Genomic DNA, 22,923 nt, shown 5'->3' with positions numbered 1-22,923 from the left:
CAGCCTGAAACATCGACTGTTAACTCTTTTCCATAGATGCTGCCTGGCCTGCTGAGTTCCTCCAGCATTTTGTGTGCAGTACAAACAAAATTTTGTTTAATTTGTCCAAGGATATGCCAGAAAAAAGCAGGAGCAAGAATTAACTTAATACTGCTCAAGCTTGCTTCTTCAGCCCTGCATTACACCCTATGCCCTTCCCTATTTCCCTTCATTCTCTTAATGTCAGAGAATTTATGGATTTCAGCCTCAGATAGAACTGAATGTCTGTGTCTTACAGTCCTCTGTTATTGAGAAATCCAAATCCTCGCACCTCAGAGTGGCAAATTCTCACCGAGGTGGTTGAGTTCATGTCCCCGCATTCTCACCTTTCCATATTTACACTGGCAGTTGCACTCAGATTCTTGCATCCTAACATGATCATTGCTTATTTTTTTCTGAATTTCCCTTTGTACATGCCCATCCTCCTGAAAGTTAACTCTATTAAATCATATTGAAACAACTTGCCAACCCTTTACTTGATGACACCCCCATATAAAATGAGCTCATTTTGTGCATATCTGATGCTCTCAGTAAAATCAATTTTTTTTTAAACAAAATTGTGATTACTTTTTTTGGTATATGTAGAATACACAAAATATGTTTGTATCTTGATGCATCTTACTACATCCTTAATAGGAACCACTTGGAGAACTGCAGATGCTTTTGGTGAACCCATCCCTGAGTTTCTTATTGAACTGTGCTGCATTTGGACACTACATAAGTGGTTCTGAAATTCATCTGCAAAGTACGAAAATATATTTCGGCAAGATTAAAATATCTCTTAAATGGATTTTTACCAAATTCTTGGCTTCTAACTGCACATCTGCTTCCTTATGGAAGCTGTGTGTTTATTTATTAGTTGAAGCATAGAACATAAGAGTATGGAGGATATGCAGTGTTGATATGCAACACGAGAAAGAGAACAGTTTGATTACTGTGTATAGTTTTGATCATCACAATATAAAGTTATTAATATAATTGAGAGTGCAACTTTGTTGTTAGGTTTGGAAAATGAGGAAATATCAGATTAAGTTTATTTTGACTGTGAAGCTCGTTCCATATACAATTGAAAAAAAATCAACTATTACATTCCTTTTAAAATAATTTATGGACTTGGCTTTAATAAGAGTTTATTTCAGATAATTAGATTGGCTTAAGTCCATGTTGTACTGCTTTTCTGTCATTAGGCCTAGCTTTATCAGCAGCCTTCAGAATTGTGAAAGGACAATTATTTCATCCCTTTACTTTCTCTTCTAACCTTGTAAACCAACCTCTTCCCCCCCCCCCCCCCCCCCCCCCAACTCCAACACTCACTCACTCACTCACTCATTCATTTATATACATTGCTTGTCCTGGTAATATCTTTGTGAATGTTTGCTCTGCCTTTCTTTTTTATTCTCCCAATATTGTGGCAATATATCCATAGCTTTCACCCCATCACTCCTTCATTCCATTGACCCCACACCTCAGTGCTATACTCCTATTTTCATGTAGCTTTGGTGTGTCTTTCTGGAGTTTCTTTCGAAGCAATTATTTAGATCTTGGCAAGGTAAAAAGTCAGTGGTGTGTGAATTAATTTAACAATTTTTAAAAAAATCTAGCATTCAGCATTTGTCAATTTTTGTAACATGTTTTACAAAATATATTTTGTCGTTCTTGTAGTTATTTGGTTTTTCACAATTACCATCATTTGATATCATCAACAAAGTATAATTTCCAGAATCCAGGTAAATATAATGGAAATAGAATAATTTCATTTTACAGATGTGGTAGAAAATGCTCATTACACTTTCATGAAAATTTATGCTGTTGTTGCTAATTGAGTAACAGAGGAAGATAATAAGGGCTAGGTTCCCAGGATTCTAAGTCCCATTAAGCGTCACCTGTACCATCCATGGCTGAGTCAGTGAGACTTGCACTGGCTCCTTCAGCCACAGAAGCAGAGTGGAAGCAAGTCCTCCTTAATCTCAAGGAAAAGAGTAGAAGATGAAAGGAGGTTGCATAACCTAACTGGGATATTAATGGTTTGGGAGTGATTTGACTGGACTTTTCTTAGCATTGTAAAAGAGATTGATAGAGGGCATAGAAATATTCTCTGTGGTTCAGTGAGCAACCTTAACGTTAGAGCCAAGCCATAAATAATTGTGACTCTGTGATTGATGTATATTTGTGTGGGCTGAGGTAGATGCTTGGAGTTCAGCGACAATTATTCAGCTTTTCTTCTCATTAAATGGGGGAACAGGTGAGAGGAGCTGATCCTGTTCCTGTGTTCCTAACCTGTTTCTTTATCCATGTGGCTATGTTCCTCACTTGCATAATAAAACCACTGACAAAGCCAGTGTGCCAGATGCCTCTGTATCCACTTGATACAGCAGCACATACTAGGATTTCAATTAAAACAATGTGGTGACACCAGTAGAAAATGATTGCAACCTTTCCCATTGTAAATTGTGATTGAGGCACCATGTGTTTGGCAGATTTCTAGCACCGTGAAATTTGAGTGTGCTTTGTTAAAAGTTTGTTGTGAGGGCAAAAATGTGAATTTATTCAGTCAGCCATTGAATTAGAATTCCTGGCAATAATAACAGTATGCAGTTTACTCTTGGCAATAATAATTGTGTGCAGTTTACATTAAAATTGAAAATTTTAATTGTGAGTATTAAGGGTCCAACAGTGACCTCTTCATCAGTCGTTTTGAAGATAGCATGTGAAATATAAATTGTGTGCACCAATCTAAAATGCTGGCACTTGGACTTCAAAAACTCTTAACATTGGCTTATGATCTTTGACTTGATTTTTGTATTTTTGAGAGCGGCTAAATGAGCATTTTACAATTTTCTTAAGCATTCACTTTCTACTTAAGTTATGAGCATCAAGCTCTTTCATATTGCTTTGTTTTATGACTATAGCAGTTTTCTATAGTTTGCGAAATATTTACAAACTTGTTACAACTGAAATTTTGTAGAATAATTTTCACCTATTGTATTTTTTTGCTTTATTTTTGGAATTAATTTATCACCTGTTTTGAGATGAGTGCTAAATAAAGTTGTGAGAATAAATAAAAAGTTCCTTAAATGAATTGCCTTCCGCTTTTAAAGGAACAAATTGCTGTATGGTTTTGCTTATTTTTTTGGATTCACATCTTCAAGATTTAAAAGAGATGTGTTGTTTCAGCAGGCCAATGAATAATTTTAAGTTAAAGATGCTATTGCTAGTTCTTTCCAGAAAGAAAAGCTTTGGAGATGTAATCCCTTGTGGTTACATCCCATCTTGCCTTGTAGTACATAAATTGAAACACTAGTTTAAACACATTCCATTTGAAAATCAAAAAGAACTGCAGATGCTGGAAATGTAAAATAAAAATAGAAAATGTTGGAAACATTTAGCAGGTCAGGCCGCATCTGTGAGCAAAACAGAGTCACTGCTTCATGTCAGAGACCCTTCATCAGTCAACGATTCTCTTGAAGGGTCCAACTTGAAATGTTAACTCCTTTTTCTCCTCCTACAGATGTAACCTGACCTGTAGTGTTTGCCCAGCATTTTCTGTCTTTTTTTAACTCAGTTACCCTGGGTTCCAGTTTGTGAGCTGTGGGGGAGTCTGAATAAAATACTTAAACAAGTGCTCTTCAACTATTGCAGGGCCTTTTCTCAAATTGACCTCTAAGAATTCTGATTTCTTAAGTTCCTAACTTTTCCCCATGATTAGTTCTTGCCACTATTATTTGGCAGCTAACTACATCAACACAGTATAAAGAAAACTAGATAGGCTCTCTCAATTTTAACTTTGTTATGTTCAGATAGGGTATTTTTTCTAGTAGAATGTCAACTGTGCCTGATGATCTTGCTTGATAAATGGTCGGGGGCAAGATCCTGGCAGGACCTTCCCTGCTGACTTACAGAAATTGCACCTCTGAAGGAGACTTCCCGCTCATTGTCAGTGGGAGCTGGATATTGGCAGGAAAGGATGAATAAGAGGGAGCCCAAACAAGAGCTTTTCCATATCAGAATGGTCCTGCCTTAAGTGAGGAACAGCAGCTCCAGTTCAGAGTTACATATATCATCTGAAGGAGTTTCATTTGAGACCCAAATCCAGATTCTGTTCTCACCTGAGAAGGTCAATATGATCCTTGTTATTGTAAGACTACAGGTTATTTCATTATAAGTACAGTTAATCAATTACCATGCATTGCTCTGTAAAACAGGCCAGTGTTGTCCTCTATGAAACTGCAGTTAATTCATTAACTCCTGACGAACGTAGCTAATCCGGAGGAAAGAGCCCTTAAATTTGCCAGAACTGCAACCTTTCAGTTACGTGCTGGGTTGCTAACATCATCCACTTCTATTTTTCTCTTGAGTGTGCTGTGCTGGCTACAGGTTATGGCCCTCTGGTTTCAAGTTATTAACACATATTTTCTGTAAGTCTTCATTATGGAAGACACTTGCAGGATGCCAGAAATTCAAAAGTGCCAGAAGACAGGAGTGAGTAGAGTTGCCATTACTAAAGAAGAGGTGCTTGGGAAACTGAAAAGTCTGAAGGTAGATAAGTCACATGGACCAGATGGACTAAACTCCAGGATTCTGAAAGAGGTAGCTGAAGAGATTGTGGAGGTCTCAGTAATGATCTTTCAAGAATCGTCAGTTTCTGGAATGGTTCCAGAGGACAGGAAAATTGGAAACTTCACTCCACTTTTTAAGAAGGAAGGGATGCAGAAGAAAGGAAATTATGGGCCAGTTAGCCTGACTTTAATGGTTGGGAAGATGATGGGGTCCATTATTTTGGATGAGGTTTCAGAGTACTTGGAGGCACATAATAAAGTGGCCCAAATTCAGCATGGTTTCCTTGGGTGTAAATCTTTCCTCAAATAAATCTGTTGGATTTCTTTGAGGAAATAACAGGCAGGATAGACAGGAGTATCAGTGGATGTCGTTTACTTGGATCTTCAGAGGGCTCTAACAAGGTGCCACATATGCGGCTACTTAATAAGATAAGAGCCCATGGTATTAGAGGAAATATACTAGCATGGATAGAAGTCCAGCTGACTGTCAGGAGGCAAAAAGTCATAATAAAAGGAGCCATTTCTGGTTGTTGCCGTTTGCTCTTGCTGTTCCACAAGGACCACCTCTTTTCATGTTATATGTCAATGATTTGGATGACAGCGTTGAGGGATTTGTGGCCAGGTTTGTGGGTGATACAAAGATAGTTCAAGGGGCTGGTACTTTTGAGTACAAGGCGTCTGCAGAAGGACTTGGGCATATTGAGAGAATGGGCATAGAAATGACATATGGACTTTAGTGTAGGGAAGTGTACTGTATGGTCATGCACTTCAGTAGAAAGAAAGATGTAGACCATTTTCTAAATGAGGAGAAAATTAAAAATTAGAGGTGCAGAAGGACTTGGGAGTCCTTGTGCAGGATTGCCTAAAGGATAACTTGCAGTTTGAGTCAGTGGTAAAGAAAGCAAATGTAATGTTAGCATTCATTTCAAGAGAACTAGAATATGAGTAATAATGTGATGTTGAGGCTCTTTAAAGCACTGGTCAGACCACACTTGGAGTATTGTGAACAGTTTTGCACCCCTTATCTACAATGAGATGTGCTGTCATTGGAGAGGGTATAGAGGAGTTTCATGAAAATGATTCCAGGTTTAAGTACAGTACAAGGAGCATTTGAATGCTGAAATTTAGAAGAATGAGAGGGGCTTTAATTGAAACATGTTGAATATTGAAAGCTGTATATAGAATGGATGTGAAGAGGATGTTTTGTATAGTAGATGGGTCTAGGACCTGAGAGCATAGTGTCCGAATAGAGGGATGTCCATTTAGAACAGAAGTGAGAAAGAATTTCTTTAACCAGAGTGTTGTGAATCTGTGGAATTCATTGCTGCGGGCAGCTGTGGAAACCAAGTCATTGAGTATATTTAAAACAGAGGTTGAAAGGTCAACAGTGTTTCTCCTTATAGATGCTGCCTGGCCTGCTGTGTTCCACCAGCATTTTGTGTGTGTTGTTTGAATTTCCAGCAACTGCAGATTTCCTCGTGTTTGCTGTTTGAAAGGTTCTCATTAGTCAGGCCATGAAAGATTATGGGGAGAAGACAGGAGAATGGGGTTGAGAGCAGTAATAAATTAACCATGATGGAATGGCTCAGTGGGTCCAGTGGCCCAATTCTGCTCCGGTGTTTTATGCTCTTATAAGTTCAAATTAGATTTTTCTGTTGAATGGTTTTAGATTTGGTATTCTTGCACATCTTAGAAAATGACATCTTCAAGTATTTATCCCTTCTTGTTTACAGCTTAAACATTCTTTTTTATATCTCCTCTATGGCAGGGTACCAGATTAATGTGAATGTCACAGTAGAATGGAATCTAATTGACATGCTAAGCAGTGCAATATTTGTTCCTTTTGATTCAGTACTAAAATGGAAGGCTAGCTTTCTGCTAGAACTCTGGTTGCTGTTGATCTCTGTCTTCAGATGGCAAATTGTTTATTGTGAAAGGATTGTATTTTACCCCTCTTCTCTCCAGCCAAACAATCTTTTCTCCCATCTTCAATTCTTTTATCACTGAATTCTTTTACCATAAGCACCGGAGGTCATCACAAAGTTATTTAATTTTTTTTTTCCTTTGATGACTTCTGCCAGATTTAGTTGCAAAAATATCCACGTGGTTAATGCTGTATTTAAATAACCGTACCAAAAGCAGAGCAGCAATTTCACAACCACCAAATGTATTCAAGTTGAATGTCTGTTGAATTGTGGTGACTTTTTAAAGATATTTGATGGCTTATTTGCGCACTGCAAGCTCTCACATGCAGCATTGTAATAGTGACCTAATTATCTTTTAATTGTATTAAGTGGGGCATTGGCTATAACACTGGTGATAGGCTCACTTTTTACTTTGACGTAGGTCAAGGGGGCTCAGAAGGCAGTCTTTTGGTAGAACCAATGCTGATATTACTTTTCAGCTGATTACCACGAAAGAAGTACGTACACGGACAAACTTACAATGACCTTGGCTTCACTTTACTATCAGGTGGGATGTGCCAGCTCAGTACCTCTCTAAAACGTGAAAATTGGTAGAGTTAGATATCTTGTGCTGTAGACTCTAACAAAGAATTACGGAAAAAATATCTCATTAAATAGTTGAAGTTGCCACCACTGCTGTAGCTTAGATTAGAAAGAAGAGAAAATGGATAAGTGAGATGCTTACCCTCTTGCAAAGTAAATTTGCATCCACCATCTACCAAATCACATACGGGAGATCACCAAGACTCCAGAATTTCACTATTTTGAGTTTGTCCCCTACCCAGACTCTGTAACTTTGTCTTCAAAATAAAGTATTAATAAGTATTAAATTCATGAACATTTTAGTTTGTATTTTCTCACAAGAACGTTTAAAACGTGTCAAATTCAAGTGGGGTTTTTTTGTACAACTTGTACATTTTTGTGACAAAGAACTGCTGTCATGACCGACATCCAACACATTTTAGAGACCAGTCAAGTATTTTGAAACAATGCTTAAGTGGTTGCCATGGAAATGAGAAGTGACATTGGGAGCATGTGGCTGTCATGGCAGAAGACTGACATTTTGATGTCCAGAAATGTGAGGAATTTAAAAATTTATACTTCCTAATCTGAGAGTATGTTTATTACATGTAATTACCAAACAAATTAGTATTTGAGTGCTTTAACTGAGAAATAAATAACCTTACTTTATTTCTGTGTATTTAACTTACATTTACAAGCTAACTATGCAGTCGTGTTAGCATGTGTCAGACTTAGCCAGCTTTTTCTTTAAAAAGTGAGAAATGTCATGACTATCACATGTCTTTACCATCAAACAACTGGTAGTGAAGTTGTCAAGATGGCCCCAAAATCATCAGCAGACCAATCAAAAAAATATAGAGACACAATTAACAACAGCCCAGTGAAATATCAGCAGTACCTTGAAAGAGAAAGAGAGAAATACAAAAAAGCAGGGAGACAGGATTACTTAAGATCAAAGAAACAGAAGGGCTGCTGATAAGAAAAGATAGACAGTGCACAGTTTTATAGCAGAGAATACCCCTCTCCCCCCCCCCCAGAATCTCCAGATGACCAACAACAAGAGCAGAATGACCATCTTCCTGAGGTTTCACTTGTGCACTAATGGAGACTATAAGAAGGTGCTTGAAATTTCAAGTGTTGCTTTTTTCAGAGCTGTTGAGATTTCTGTGAATGTTTCAGAAGCCTTACTGATAAAAATGTATGTAGAGGGTTGAGTAACTGTTTTGTCAGTGTTTTTTTTTAAAAAAATAGTGTTCTCTGTTATGGACAGTTGAAAAATATTGATCTCTATAATCTGTTTGAAATTGAAACGCAGCAGGCCAGGCAGCATCTATAGGGAGAAGTACTGTCAATGTTTCGGGCCTGACCGCTGCTTGGCCTGCTGTGTTCCACCAGCATTTTGTGTGTGTTGCTTAATTTCCAGCATCTGCAGATTTCCTTGTGTTTGCCTTTTAAAGACTGTAAAGGATGTGTTTTTAATTGCAAGTGTTGCTTCTTCTAGATGTTCTGTCATAGTTAATATTAAACTAAAACTATTGCTTGACATTACCAATATATGTCTATTTTGATTGGAAATAAAGTTTTGTGCAGTAATACTGGTCTGAACTCATTTGCTGGAGCCAAGTGCTTTGATGCCAAAATCAGCATTCTGTTACAAAGGGTTAAAATTCCAAGAGTCTAGTTAGTAAACAAGTGTTTCATTGTTTAGCCAAGGAAAATATTGAAAATATTTTCTGAATGAACTTAAAAATGAGTTAAAACAAGTATCTTAAAGGGCATAGTTTTTATTTTCAGGGTTGACTTCGGAATCTTTGTATTTCATTTTAAATTCAGTATTTTGTTGGTGTGATGATAATAACAGTGACACTTAGTTTTTAAAAAATTTATTTATTTTTTTAAAATTATTTTTTAGTTTGTTGATTATTATTATTTTTTTCTCTGCAAGATTATTTATTGCATTGAACTGCTGCTGCTAAGTTAACTAATCTTGCACCACATGCCAGTGACAATAAATCTGATTCTGACTTATCCGTGAAACCTCTGCAAAAACGTCTGAGAGGTTGATCCTTGCCAGGATCTGGTCCTCATTCCACAAGCAAAACTGAGTTTCAAGATATTTCATTTTTTGGAATTTCAAGTAGACAGGAGTGCCCATAATTGAAGCTTCTCCCATCTATGGACATGAATGAACAACTGATGTTTCGGGCTGTGACCCTTCATCAGGAGTGGAAAGGAAGAGAGAAGAAGCCAGAATAAGAAACTGGGAGGAGGGGAAGAATACAAGCTGGCAGGTGATAGATGAAGCCAGGTGTGAGGGAAAGTAGGTGTGTGTGGGGGGGGGGGTAATAAAGTGAGAAGCTGGCAGGGGATAGCTGAAGGATGGATCTGATTCAGAGGAGAGTGGACCATGGGAGAAAGGGAAGGAGAAGTGGCACCAGAGGGAGGTGATAGGCAAATGAGGAGAGGCGAATGGGTAAGAGGGGAACCAAAATGGAAAAATTGAAAAGAGAGTATTTACTGGAAGTTAGAGAAATCGATGTTCATACTGAAAGTTTGGAGAGTGGCCTAATGGTGGCGATAGAGGAAGCCATGGACCAACATGTCAGAATGGGAAGCAGAATTAAAATGAGTTGACACTGGGGAATCCCGTCTGTTGTGGTGGACAGAGTGAACATCCTTGACAAAGTGGTTCTCCAATCTATATTGGGTCTCACTGATGCAGAGGAAACCAGAGCAACCCAACAGGCTTGCAGGTGAGGTGTTGCCTCACTTGGAAGGACTGTTTGGAGCCCAGAACAGTGGTGAAGGTGTAGATGCAGGCGTAGGACTTGACCTCCTTGCAGGGATGTGTGCCAGGAGGGCCGAATGGTCAAGGGAGTCATGGAGAGAGTGGACCCTGTGGAAAGCGGGAAGTGGGGGGGAGGGTAAGATGTGTTTAGTAGTAGGATCCTGTTGAAATTGGTGGAAAGTACGGAGAAATCAGCAGTCATCTCATCAGCAATCGGCAGTATGTCTGAACTTTGACGGCTCCACCAATGCACATCCTGAGTTGGAGATATGTGGGTGTTGCTAGATGCGATGCAGCTTTTGAAAAGGACATCAGCAGTTGAAAGCTGTCTGCACTTCCCAAAGAGTTTCTGAAATAATTTCTGTAAATCCATGCTTGTTCTTTGAATGTTTAATTGGATTATTTCCATGATCACCTTAAACATATTTACAGTGCAAATGACCAATAGTCTATTAGAATTACCCCATAAGTGACTCAGTAATGAAGAAAACATGATGATGGTCATGGCAGAAAAAAAACTTGTTTTGGTCAAAAGATCTTGTTTCGATCTAGATATTCGTGAATGGCAGTGTACGGTGGCAATAGGAGAGTGTCCTGACAGATCCAGGTAAACCTGTTGTCATTGATGGAAGCTGATAGCTGATCCCATTACTTCAACAGCCACACTGTGCTGCTTAACCATAATGATGCATTCCACATTCTCCATCCTTTAATGACTGTGTGTTCTTATCTTTATCTGGAGTGCACAGGGATTAACTGTTGCTGCATTGTCTATTTGCCTTCAATGCATTTGTACAGTATTGTATTCTGTATGGAAGACTGTGTTTCTCTGTGGTGGAAGAATTTATCTCATTTCCAGTATTATTGTGTTTCATGTCTGCTGTTGTCTCCTAGTCCATAGTGAATTGTTGCAGAAATATAGAGCTCAAGGTGTGTTGTTTATTCAAAGTTTATTTTAGAGTGTGAACATGATCAAAAATGACATTCCTTGTTTCCATTCACTTCATTGCTTTCACTGTGGAAGTCTTACCTTGTTTGTCTTCCTAAAGTGCAACTCACATTTGTCTGCATTAAATTCCATCACCATTTTTCAGCCTATTTTCACAGCTGGTTTCAGATCACTTTGCAAGCTTTGATAGCCTTCCTCACTGTTCACTACACCCCCTGATCTACAAGTTTACTGATCCAGTTTACCACATTATCATCTAAATCATTAATATAGATGAGAAACAACAACAGACCCAGCACTGATCCTTGTGGCATACCATTAATCACAAGTCTCCAGTCAGAGAGACTACCATGTACTTCCATTCTCTGGCTTCTCATGCTAAGCCAACGTTGAATCCAATTGATTACTTCATCCTGAATACCAAGTGACTCAACCTTTTGGACCAGCCTCCCCCATCTGGGACTTTGTCAAAGCCCTTGTTAAAGTCCTTGTAGACAATGTCCACTGCCTTCTTTTTATCAATCTTCTTGGTAACCTCTGCTTAAAAAAAAACTATTTAAGATTGGTTAGATACGTTGGCTATCCCTAGACTCTGCCTCCCCAAATATTTATATACTGTATATCCTGCCTCCTTAGACTACCTTCCAATAATTTACCCATGAAAAACAACAGGCTCACTGGCATATAATTGCCTGGTTTACTTTTAGAGACTTCTTAAAGAATGGAATGTTTGCTATCTTCCAAGCTTCTGGCACATCACCTGTGGCTAAGGATATGTAGTATTTGCTTGTTTCGACTGTCTTCAAGCCTTCCTCCCAGATTCATCTGAACCAGACCTGAATGTATTCTGCATGATCAGCACCTTTACAGCTCAAAATCAAACCTGCAAGTCGGTACTTCACAGTAAAATGTATTTTCTTTACATAACTTGTTTTCCAGTGCCTCTCTCACTGTGCTTCCTGATCTAACAACTTCTCATTTTAAAGCTGGAGATGTGAAGTGATGAGCAATTTTTCTTGCAGTTCGTAAATTGTTTAAATTGAAGTAGCATAAATTGCAGATTGTTGTGCAATGCGGTCTCCTTGAGAATGACAAGTGTTGCAAATCCATAGCAGGGTAGTAGTGTGTTTAGTGATTCATATGACTCCCGCATACTTTGTTTCAATTTACTTGAATGCCCGTTCACCATCACCAGAATGTGGTCTACGCCTTTCTTGCAGTGGTCGATGTGGATATACAAGAATGGATTCCTGGACCTCTACCACATTTAATTCAAGGCTCATGGTGGTGTGATTTTTAGTCTTCACAAGCAGTGCATTTGCTGATGAGCTGTTGCAGTTCGTTGACTGTGCCAAGTCAATCAACACTGTTATTAGCCACTGATTTCATACTAACGATGTTCTGTGTGAAATCCCTCCATTCCTTACAGCTCTTGGACAATAGAGTATTTATAGACAGACTTGATACAGCCCTGATCTGTGTATAGTTTTTAACAAAAGCGATCAATCCAGCCCCGCAATATATTTTAGTATACTTTCTCTAATATTATTTTACCTTTATCTTTTGTGTATCAGTTTTATAAAACAATCATTTCAAGAGCGGTGTTGACTTCTGCATTTTCTACATTTGTAAAGATTAATGCATACCGTAATTCTATCAAGATAAGAGAATGACCCACCATTGCATTCTTGAAGCTGCTTTCATGGGAATTTCAGTTCTTGGCCCAAGGATGAGTTTGTTTTGGGTGACCAATGTGAATAGTCCGTCTAACAACTACTGTTGGAATTTGAGCAACAGATACAAAATGCTGGAGAAACTCAGCATGTCATAGCCCAAAACATTAATTGTTTATTTCACACCATAAATGCTGCCTCACCTGCTGAGTTCCTCCAGCATTTTGTGTGTGTTGCTCAAGATTTCTATCATCTGCAGAATCTCTTGTGTTTACTCATGGAGCTTGTTCATCCTAAATATGATTCCCACTCTTGTCTTTACTATTTTGGGTATAGGCTCTTTTACAGCACATACAGAATCCTGCAGGGACTTAGCAGATCAGGCAGCATCTGTGTGTGTGGCATCCGTTAGTCTCGTGAGACCATGGATCTGTGCCCTCTCCAAGGCGCTGGCCAGGGCAAGGTTGTATGGAAGACCGACAGTTGCCCATGCAGCGAGTCTCCCCTCTCCATGCCACTAATGTTGTCCAAGGGAAGGGCAAGGGCCTATACAGCTTGTCACCAGTGCCGTCGCAGGAGTTGTCAAACCGAGGTTGAAGGCAACGTCAGACTGCCTTATTAGGGGCCCCAGCTCCGGATTTGTCCTCAGGGTTTACTCCCTAAGCCTTTCCCATGAGGTCCCGCTTGGTGGCACAACAATATCAGCGCCAGACTCCAGAGCGAAGGTTCCCGAGTTCGAATCCAGGTCAGGTTGAGCGTCGAGCTAGCAACTCGGCCTCGTAAAAACAAGAATAGCTTGCAATGGAAACACCGTCGTGATGGTGCCCTGATAACTCTACTGCCAAGTTAAGGGCTATTCTTCTTCTTCTTCTCTTTCCTATGAATGGGTATGGCCGCAAGGCAGCGGAGGTTTGAAACCAGAGTTTTCCCTCTCTTAGATGGACTGCCTTCCCAGGCTGACGAGCTCCATCTACCCAAACAGGCAGCATCTATGAAAATGTTTCAGGCCAAGACCTTTCTTCAGGACTGGAAAAGAAGGGGTGGCTAAGGAATACGAGCTCAAAGGTGATATGTGAAACCAGGTGTGTGGGAAAGGTAAAAAGCTGGAAAAGAAGGTATCTGATAAGAGAGGAGGGGAAGAATGAGGGTGGTGATAGGCAGATGAGAAGAGGTAAGACATCAAGTGGGGAACGAAAGAAGATGGCAGGGGAAGGGAAAAGAAAAAAAGAGAAAAAAATACGGGAAAAAAAATCAATGTTCATGCCATCAGATAGGAGGCTACCTAGACAGAGTATGAGGTATTGTTCCTTCACCCTGAAGGTGGCCTCACCATGGCAGAAGAGGAGGCCATGTCAGAATGGGAATGGGGAAAGGAATTAAAATGGTTGGCCACCAGGAAATTACGCTTTTGGTGGATGGAGCGAAGGTGCTCAATAAAGCTGTCCCCCGACTTAAGTTGGGCGTCACCAATGTAGAGGAACCCTTTTGGCTTTTGATAGTGTGTATAGTGGAAAGGATTTTCCTGATTTTTGTTTTGCATAATGTAGTTTTGAAATGATCCAACTCTGTAATTGGAAATATTACAAGTGAACAATCAGTGTTCTTCTGCGCTTATACTGAGCTTCCCTTTTGATTTTATGCCTTCCCTCGTTTCCTTTCCATTACCATAGCGCATCCCTTTTTACCGGTTGAGGAAACGGTACAGGTATCAACTGCAGCCGACATAATATTGGACTGATATATTTAATAATATTGAGCTTATTAAAGAAGGATGTTTGATAATATTCTCACGGTTTTTAGACTTGTCAGTAGCTTCAGTCTTTCTTTTGACCAGTTGCAGGTCATCTGTGTCTGCCCTCAGGCCCTAATGATCCAGATTTTTTTTTGCGCAAAAAACACGCTTACTCTTGTCTGGTTATGTTATGACTGGTTTGCTGCAGTTTCCTTTCAGACTGCACACGTGTATAAAATGGTAAACATGAACAAAGATGTCACTCTTACACTGTAAGCATACCCATATAGTGAGGAAGATAGACAAAACTCACAATCCAAGCAATGAAGTGATTAGCAAATTGAATGGTGTTAAAATATATTATTCTTGTTACTTTAGATATTGCTGTTCAACTTAAACTTCTTTTCGCCTCAATGTGTTTCGGAAAGCTGGTGTATTTTATAACCCAGATAGCTATTAGCCTTGTAGCTAGCAAACTACAGCATTTTTTATTTTCTCCCTGTACTTCATTCTGTATAATAAAGGACAAGAACCTACTTGGAGAGGCTCAGTACGGCATGTCTCCAACACGTTGACAATGGTGTAGCATCAAACTGATGGGAGGCAGCTGCACCCAAAATTTCTGAGTGATGGATCACCTGCTGATTGCGGGTACTGACTAAACAAAATTATTCTGGCGGAAAGTGCAAATTATTTTGCTGTCAGCTTTGGGTCAGGCCTTTCCTGTTGTTGTTTGGTAGAAGAACCAGGTTGTGTATTTGTGTACAGTGATGCAGGAGGCTTCTTGATCATTAATAATTCCCAGTCAGTTTGTAATCATGGTATTTAGTGAAAAAGTTTGGTTTATTTAATGAATGTTAAATGATAACATCTCAGTAATTGACACTGTTGGAAGTGAAATCAGAGCAGCAGTGCAGTTAAGCAAGGAGAATGTTCTGGAAAGCGGTGGTAAGTTTCTGGAAGCAGAGATTAGGCAACAGTCAAGATAGACTGCGAGGATAGCTCTCCACATCAAAATAAATACAAACAGATCTGTATGTTATAATAGCACAGATTATTGATGAATTAATGGAACTGCCACCAACAAAGTGAAAGTGTCTGTAAAGTGAAACTCAATGGCAAAATGTCAGGCTGATGTCTCACATTTTCCGTTTGAATGAGCTATTTAAATCTTCCCAGTGACTTGTGATTTATATTGAACTTAATGAGGCAATGCATGAATTGAGTAGTTCATTATAAAGTGCATAGTAAAACCTTGCATAGGGATTTCATTGTGTACCAACTGAATACGCATGATCTGAAGTCTCTCCTTAGGGATCTGACTGGATTTAGGAGATCAGGCAAAATTATTTGGTAATGAGGACTATCGGAAGACTTCAAAAAATTAATTCTTTCAGTGTTCTGTTATAATCTATATTTAAACTAAATCTTTAATATGGAACAAAAATATTCCTGTAAATGATATTATCAGATGTTAATATCAGGAGCAATATGTGTTTTCAACTATAGACTTCGATGGAAGACCGTGACTTCCATTTTGTTTTGAGAGGTTCTGAGGTGATATGGTATTTAGGATTCAGGACATGCACACATGCACACACATACTGTGTATATATACTGCAAATATACAACACGTATGTATACATATATAATATGCAGTGTGTGTGTGTGTGTGTGTATACACATACACTTTAGTAGGCCAAAACATTGCAATGTATCACTGTTCTTTGATCAACAAATTTAGATCTTTTTACCTGTAGAAGAATATTATCAATATAGTCATTGAAGAAATAAATAATGATGAATAAAAGGTATGTTATGCATGGACAGAATATCAGAAGCTAGTGAGTGCTTTGAACATACTGTGTGATGAAAGTAACAAAAGCTGATTTATGAATATTATAAATAATATGGAGATTTGAATACACTGCTGATAGAAATGCCTTTTATCACATTAGGCAACAGAATAATGTGTTCCACAAAGAACGTTGAGAATTGAAATGCAACCCATTTTGACACTATTAAAATGACCTTTGGTAAATTGCTTTAACATCAAATGCATCTAATGATAATCAAATAAAATCTGTCAAGTTATGCTTAATACTGCAGTTCAATTTCATTACATGACATAATGTTTGAGGCAAAATTTGCAGGTCATCCAGTAGTAAATATCCTTCATGCTCAACCCTGAAATGTTTGGTCATTTTCATTTCTAGCCCCTTTAGTTTACCTGCAGTTGGAATCCTGTTGGGAAGGGTTCACAGCTCATGTGTGTTGGAACAGACTCCATTTTGAAAAGAATGCTAGAATAGTGCAAATGGTAGTATGTCTGTTTTCTGTCAATTGTCCCCAGTATAATCCCAAAAAGATCAGTTAGTGAATTGTTGTAACATTGTTCATTCATTGAATATTAATTTCTGATTGTAAACTCAAAATTTTGAAATTCACCATTGTAATAGTACAAGTGCAATTAAACATTTGACAATTAAAAATATTGGAGGAACTTCAATGCTATGTGGTCCACCTTATTGTTTTCCTCTTCTATGGGAAGTTAAATTATTCATTTGTCGTTATGCTATTTTTTCTCAGTAGAAAACCAGAGTATTTTTAATAGAATTGCAAGAACATCACATTTAAAACTTAAAATTGCTACAATTATAAGGTTCATTTTGGAAATTTACAAATTTGGTGATTCGCTTGGTTGGGTACCACGCTGATTCACAGTTAAATCATTATTTTCTGTGAACTATTCATAACCCTCAAATACCTCAAGGGAGTGATTGAACAAAGACTTGAAAGAAAATGATCAGCAAGCTGAGCACCTGGATTTTGTGTTTCTTTTACTGCCTGTGGGATTTTACTTAAACCAATAAAACTTAATTGTATTTTTTTCTCTCTCAGAGTTGTATCTCCAGTAGATGAAGGATGTAAACATATGATAAAAATTAGCTTTTTTTTGCAATCGGGACCATATTGTCTAACAGTGTGGATTATTGAAATGGGTTTCCAGGTTTTCCAGCAGAGGTACAATTTGTTTTCAACCCAACAGCAAAAGTGGAAAAGCTGTGAAAACTTAACTAGTAACTTATAAAACTCAATCAGTATTTATCAATGAGATTCGAGCTCCACAGTCATTGCCTGCACTTCATTAAATCATGCATGAGGAAATACTTTATAACAGGTCTCATGCAGGGCAAAGCACTCTAACAATCCCCCACATAACATGTAGGAAGTGTTGTGCACAATGTTAAAGCTTGAAGTCCAAAGCACAGCAGATGGGTAAGGGATGAAAGGGATTAGGTACCTGTGTGAAGGATCTGTGTCAAACTCAATATATATTGGAATAAAGGACAGAGAATTTGAGGCACCAGATATCAGTCGCATTAAAAAAAACCTGACTTGCAAACAAAAAAAGTACACTTTTTTTTGCTGCACTAAGGAGAAACTAAATTGACTCTTGTGGCCTTGACTCCTCCATCCCACATCCTTCCAATCGCCACCATAGCATGCTAAAAAGTTACTTTAGCATCTAAAAAATTGGAAATCAGAGTGAGAGCTCATAAAGAAGTCAGGACCCTTGTAAAAAGTCCTGCTGTAAACCAGATGCAGCACTTTCTCCATTACCGAGAGAAAGCCGGGTGTTCACTCCACCCTTCGTTCCCCATTACTTACTATTTTATTTCATCCTACTTTCACTAAGTAACCAAAGAAGAAAAATGGAAAAAAAAAGCAGGGGAATGTCTCAGACTTCTTTTCAACTTCAGATTTAACAACAAATACCATCAAACAATCCATCTCCATGTGTAACCATTTTTCTCTGCAAGGATTTAACCTGCTGTCATTCAGCAATCATAACAAAAAGCAGCACGGAAAGAGACTATTTGCCTCAACGAGTCTCAAAGAGAAATCTAATTTGACCCACTCTCTGCTTTTTCCCGTGTTTTTGCAAGTATTTTCTACTCAGATTCCTTGTTAAAATCTTTGTTGAAAGCTATCAGAGAATCATTTCCCAGCAACCTGTCAGGCACTGCAATGCAACACACACAAAATGCTGGTGGAACGCAGCAGGCCAGGCAGCATCTATAGGGAGAAGTACAGTCAACGTTTTGGCCCGAGACCCTTCGTCAGGACTAACTGAAAGGAAAGATAGTAAGAGATTTGAAAGTAGGAGGGGGAGGGGGAAATGTGAAATGATAGGAGAAGACCGGAGAGGGTGGGGTGAAGCTGAGAGCTGGAAAGGTGATTGGCAAAAGGGATACAGAGCTGGAGAAGGGAAAGGATCATGGGACGAGAGGCCTAGGGAGAAAGAAAGGGGGAGGTGACTACCAGAGGGAGTTGGAGAACAGGCAGAGTGATGGGCAGAAAGAGAAAAAAGGGGGGGAACTAAATATATCAGGGATGGGGTAAGAAGGGGAGGAGGGGCATTAACGGAATTTAGAGAAGTCAATGTTCATGCCATCAGATTGGAGGCTACTCAGACGGAATATAAGGTGTTGTTCCTCCAACCTGAGTGTGGCTTCATCTTGACAGTAGAGGAGGCCATGGATAGACATATCAGAATGGGAATGGGGCGTGGAATTAAAATGTATGGCCACTGGGAGATCCTGCTTTCTCTGGTGAACAGAGCATAGGTGTTCAGTGAAATGGTCTCCCAGTCTGCGTCGGGTCTCACAAATATATAAAAGGCCACACCGGGAGCACTGGACGCAGTATACCACACCAGTCGACTCACAGGTGAAGCACTGCAGTGTGAATCTTAGGCATTATTGCATAAAGATCAGACTTTTCTCACATCGCCCTAGAATGGAAACAGTTCCTGGCGTAGACTATTGTATATTTTTATCATAGAGAACTGTTACTGAATCACTATGTGATGGAAAATTGAAATATATGCTCGCCTGCAACTCAAAAATAATGCTATTTCACTTTCTTGCCACCCCTACTATCAATAAATGTACGCAAAACACAGTGGGTTAGAATTGCGAAAAAAAAACCTTCTGATGCTGGAGTTTGTTTGAAATGGAGAGATGTGTATCGCTAGAATTTGCAGCCTGATGTTGGTACAATCTACAGTAAAGTTCTGGTGGGCAGGAAGGCTGCAGGTCCTTTATTTTGTTTATATCTGTTGGTGTTGGAGAGTATCTTAAAAGGCAGACGGGATGTAAACAGACTTTGCAATTCTCTCTTATTTCCACTCAACAACTTTTAAGTATAGATGCAGAAGTTCACAGTGCTGTCTCAAAGAATTGTATGACCTAGTGTTTTACAACATTAGTGCTTCTGCCATTTAACACATGGTTGTCAATTTCAAAGTGTTCACTGTGCTTTTCTTGCTTTTATCTACTCTGAGTGACTGCTTACGTCCTCGGGACATCCCAAAGCACTTTGGTGTCAATGAACTATTACAGTATTACTTGTTGTAATCTAGGGAGTGTGACAATGAAGTTTCCTGTGATAACAACAGGCCAGCGCTATGAATTCGAAGATGATTAGCATTGGGCTGTGGGACTGAAGACTGTATGCTAGCCAACATGATGAATGTGGGTTATTGCTCCAGTCATATAGTTCACCAAACAGCCAAATCTTACAGCCTCTCTCATCATGTCCTGTGGGGAGGTGTCCCTTTCTTTCTATTTTGGCTGCACTGTTCTAGTTGACCCAGTGATTTCCCTCTGGTAATGGGTTAAAATGTGGCCAGTGGCCTCTCTGCATGTGCCCCGTAAATCTCTTCCATCTGATCCCATTCCCTCTCACCAACCACCCTCCATCACTTCTTCCTCCCAATTCCACATCTGCAGTTCTTTCCGGCTTCTTTCACTTCTCTCTGGCGCTTTCTGCTCCCTTTGTGTCCTTTGCCCACATGCCCGCTCTGCCTTCTTCCTGCCCCTCTTTGCCTCTTTCTGGCCCTTTCTGTCCCACCATCTCATTCTAGCCACAAATTTTATACTCTCTGTCTATATCCAGTGCCTCCTCCCCTCCTTTCCACACCCATCCTTCCTCTCACCATCCTTCATGCTCTTCCCTTGTCACGAACACGTTGGGGTCCTCAATTGCATTTGAATATTTCAGAAACACAGAAGCCTCAGTTTCATGAAACTGGAGGCTGGTGAGAAGACAAGATAGGCTCCTCTGATTAGGGGCGTATCTCAGGGTATTGAGGATGTTCCTGAATTATTTTCTTGAATTATCAATGATTGCTTATAAATTCTGAAAGGTTCCCAAGCGTAGAAGTCACTTGAAGTGCGGCAATCCTCTTGTTAATAGGGGCAGTGGAAGTGATGGGCTCTCTTGTTCCAAGCCTATGCCTAACACACATGCTGTGCAGCCAGTCTCACTTGAGATATATGGCTCATGCTTTATGTCTATGCGACGTTAAAAATGAATTGAAGATGTGAAAGGCCCTGTGACAGTGGTGTTTGATATAATAGCTCGGAGCGGCGATGAGTAAAATAAAATAGAGTATCAAAAATAGATCACCTGTTGATCAATATTTTTAGCTGATTGGTAATAGCTTAGACATCCTCTTTTCCACCCATAAGCAGGCAGATAGCTGTATGAGTTAGTGTTTCCAGACCAGTGTCTCATATCTTAATTCAAATGTAATTTTAGTCCTTGTATACTAGGTATCCAACAAAATTAATAGTGCAAATGAGAACCAGATCAGTAAGAGTGCATTCCTCTATTTAATGTGTTTGTGAAGTTTGTTTACCTCTTTGTGAGAGCATATATGCTTTTACTTCAGTTTGTCACTGTGAAGACGCTTATATAAACAACTTAATGGGTTGACCCTATTCAAATGCATTCATTTGGGAATTAAATCCAAATGACTCCTTTATTTCAGGCAAACATATTTCAGCTGACAAAACCAGCACCTCACCAAAGAGAGGTGCAGATTAATTTGTAGGAAATTCTTAACTGAGGGGTTGGAGGTGGAGAATCAAGCTTTAGCCCATGGGATAGGGTTGAATCAAGTAAAACTGTAGAATATGTTCTATCAGGGGAGGGCTTCATGTGGTGTAATTTAGGGTCTGCTGTCTCTTATATTGCTTCTGATTGCCAAGAAGAATCACAGAATATTTCTGTAGATTTCTTTCCCAGTTTGGACAAAGGGTGTCAGATCTGAAACGTTAACTTTGTTTTCTTTCCATGGATGCTGCTTGACATTACAGAGCGGAAGGGTTGGTGGGGAAATCTATATACCGAAGGCCATATGTTAATGTCATTCATCCATTGTCGAGCTGACATTCTTGAATTGACAACCTGGTTTGCTCACTATGACAGGGTAGACTATTAAAATGAGCAATAGCTTGAATCCCAATGCTTCCTTTCTGAAAGATTAGGTCAGGATTACTTCTTAATTCCATTATAATGTAATAAGGTTATTAAAGAATTAAAAACATAACTCATTAATACATAGCCTGAGAGAAAGATTTTAAGATCACTGACACTCTGAGATTTACTTTGGACCTCTTATGACCTGAAATATTGTTTCTGTTTCTCTCCCCACTGATCAGCATTTCAAGCACTTGTTCTTTTGATTTTCTTTTGTTTATTTTTGGCAAATTTATAGCAGATGCAGTATTTGATGGATGAAAAAGAAGTTTTAGTAGGAGAACTGTAAAAACAGAATATTGTTTAAAATATATATACAGGGAAATGTTCATATTCAAAGAAACTTGGGTATCTTTGTATGCCAGCCACCGACAGCAAATGGTCCAATAAAGCAAGTAGTTACGAAGGCGAATAGTCTGTCAACTTCCACTGATGTTGAGTATTGCTAAAAGACCTTGGTGAAGCCACAGCTGCAGTACTTTCTGCAGCGTTAGTCTCCTTACCTCAGCAAAGATCTGGTTGAAATCCAGCAAAGGTATCCCAGAAATGTTCCTGGGTTGGAAGACTGTAACGTGAGGAGAAATTGAGTCCTCTCGGCCTGCCAGTTTAGGAGAATGAGAAAGCTGTCATTGGAAAATACAAAACCCTGATGGGATGGTCGGACTGAATGTGGGGAGAATGTTTCTCTTGGTGAGGAATCTAGAATGAAGGCTCATAGTCTGATGAAATGGGTAAAATGTTTTGAACTGAGCTGAGGAGAAATTGCACCAGTCAGAGGCAATGTGAACCTCTGGAATTTTCTACCATAGAAGCTTGTGGAGGTGAAACCACTGAATGTAATTAAGGAGGAGGTGGACAGATTTTGAAATACAAAAGGTATCATGAATCTGGGGATAGAGTGGAAAAATGGTATTGCAAAATATGATCAACCATGATCATATTGAATGGCAGAGTAGCCTCGAGAGGCTGATAGGCTCACTCTTCCTCCTGTTTTCTGCTTCTGTCTTTCATTTGCCACTTGCTTAAAATAAAATCCTAAAATGACATGAGAAAATTCTTTTACACATCCAATATTAGGATCTGGAATGGACTGCTAGGATTAGTAGTAGAGGCAGACTTGATTGTGGTTGTAAAAGAAAGCTAAAAGATTAGAATTTGCTGAGCCTTGGGATAAGATTGAGTGATTAGGACAAGTTTATGTACTGAGATAGTATAGGCTTAACAGGCCAAACAGTCTCCTTCCATTCACTAATCACTTTGTAATTCGTGAAACTCTTCAGATATATATACAGGGCTCTCTAGATGTGTCATGTTTGCAGATTTGCCACTTTGATTCCCTGTGGTACAGGGAAAGAAGGTTTTGCAACT

The 22,923-nt window shown here is 39.1% G+C and overlaps 1 protein-coding gene across 1 annotated transcript in view; it reads left to right on the top strand.

The window, feature by feature from the left end:
• Nucleotides 1-22,923, top strand: part of macrod2 (mono-ADP ribosylhydrolase 2) — a 1,184,924-nt gene that overhangs the window by 455,097 nt on the left and 706,904 nt on the right. The gene's annotated exons all lie outside the window — the stretch shown is intronic.

The sequence above is a fragment of the Hemitrygon akajei genome, chromosome 7 (genome assembly GCF_048418815.1).
Source record: "Hemitrygon akajei chromosome 7, sHemAka1.3, whole genome shotgun sequence".
NCBI lineage: Eukaryota > Metazoa > Chordata > Chondrichthyes > Myliobatiformes > Dasyatidae > Hemitrygon > Hemitrygon akajei.
This window is presented reverse-complemented; position numbering and strand designations above follow the sequence as displayed.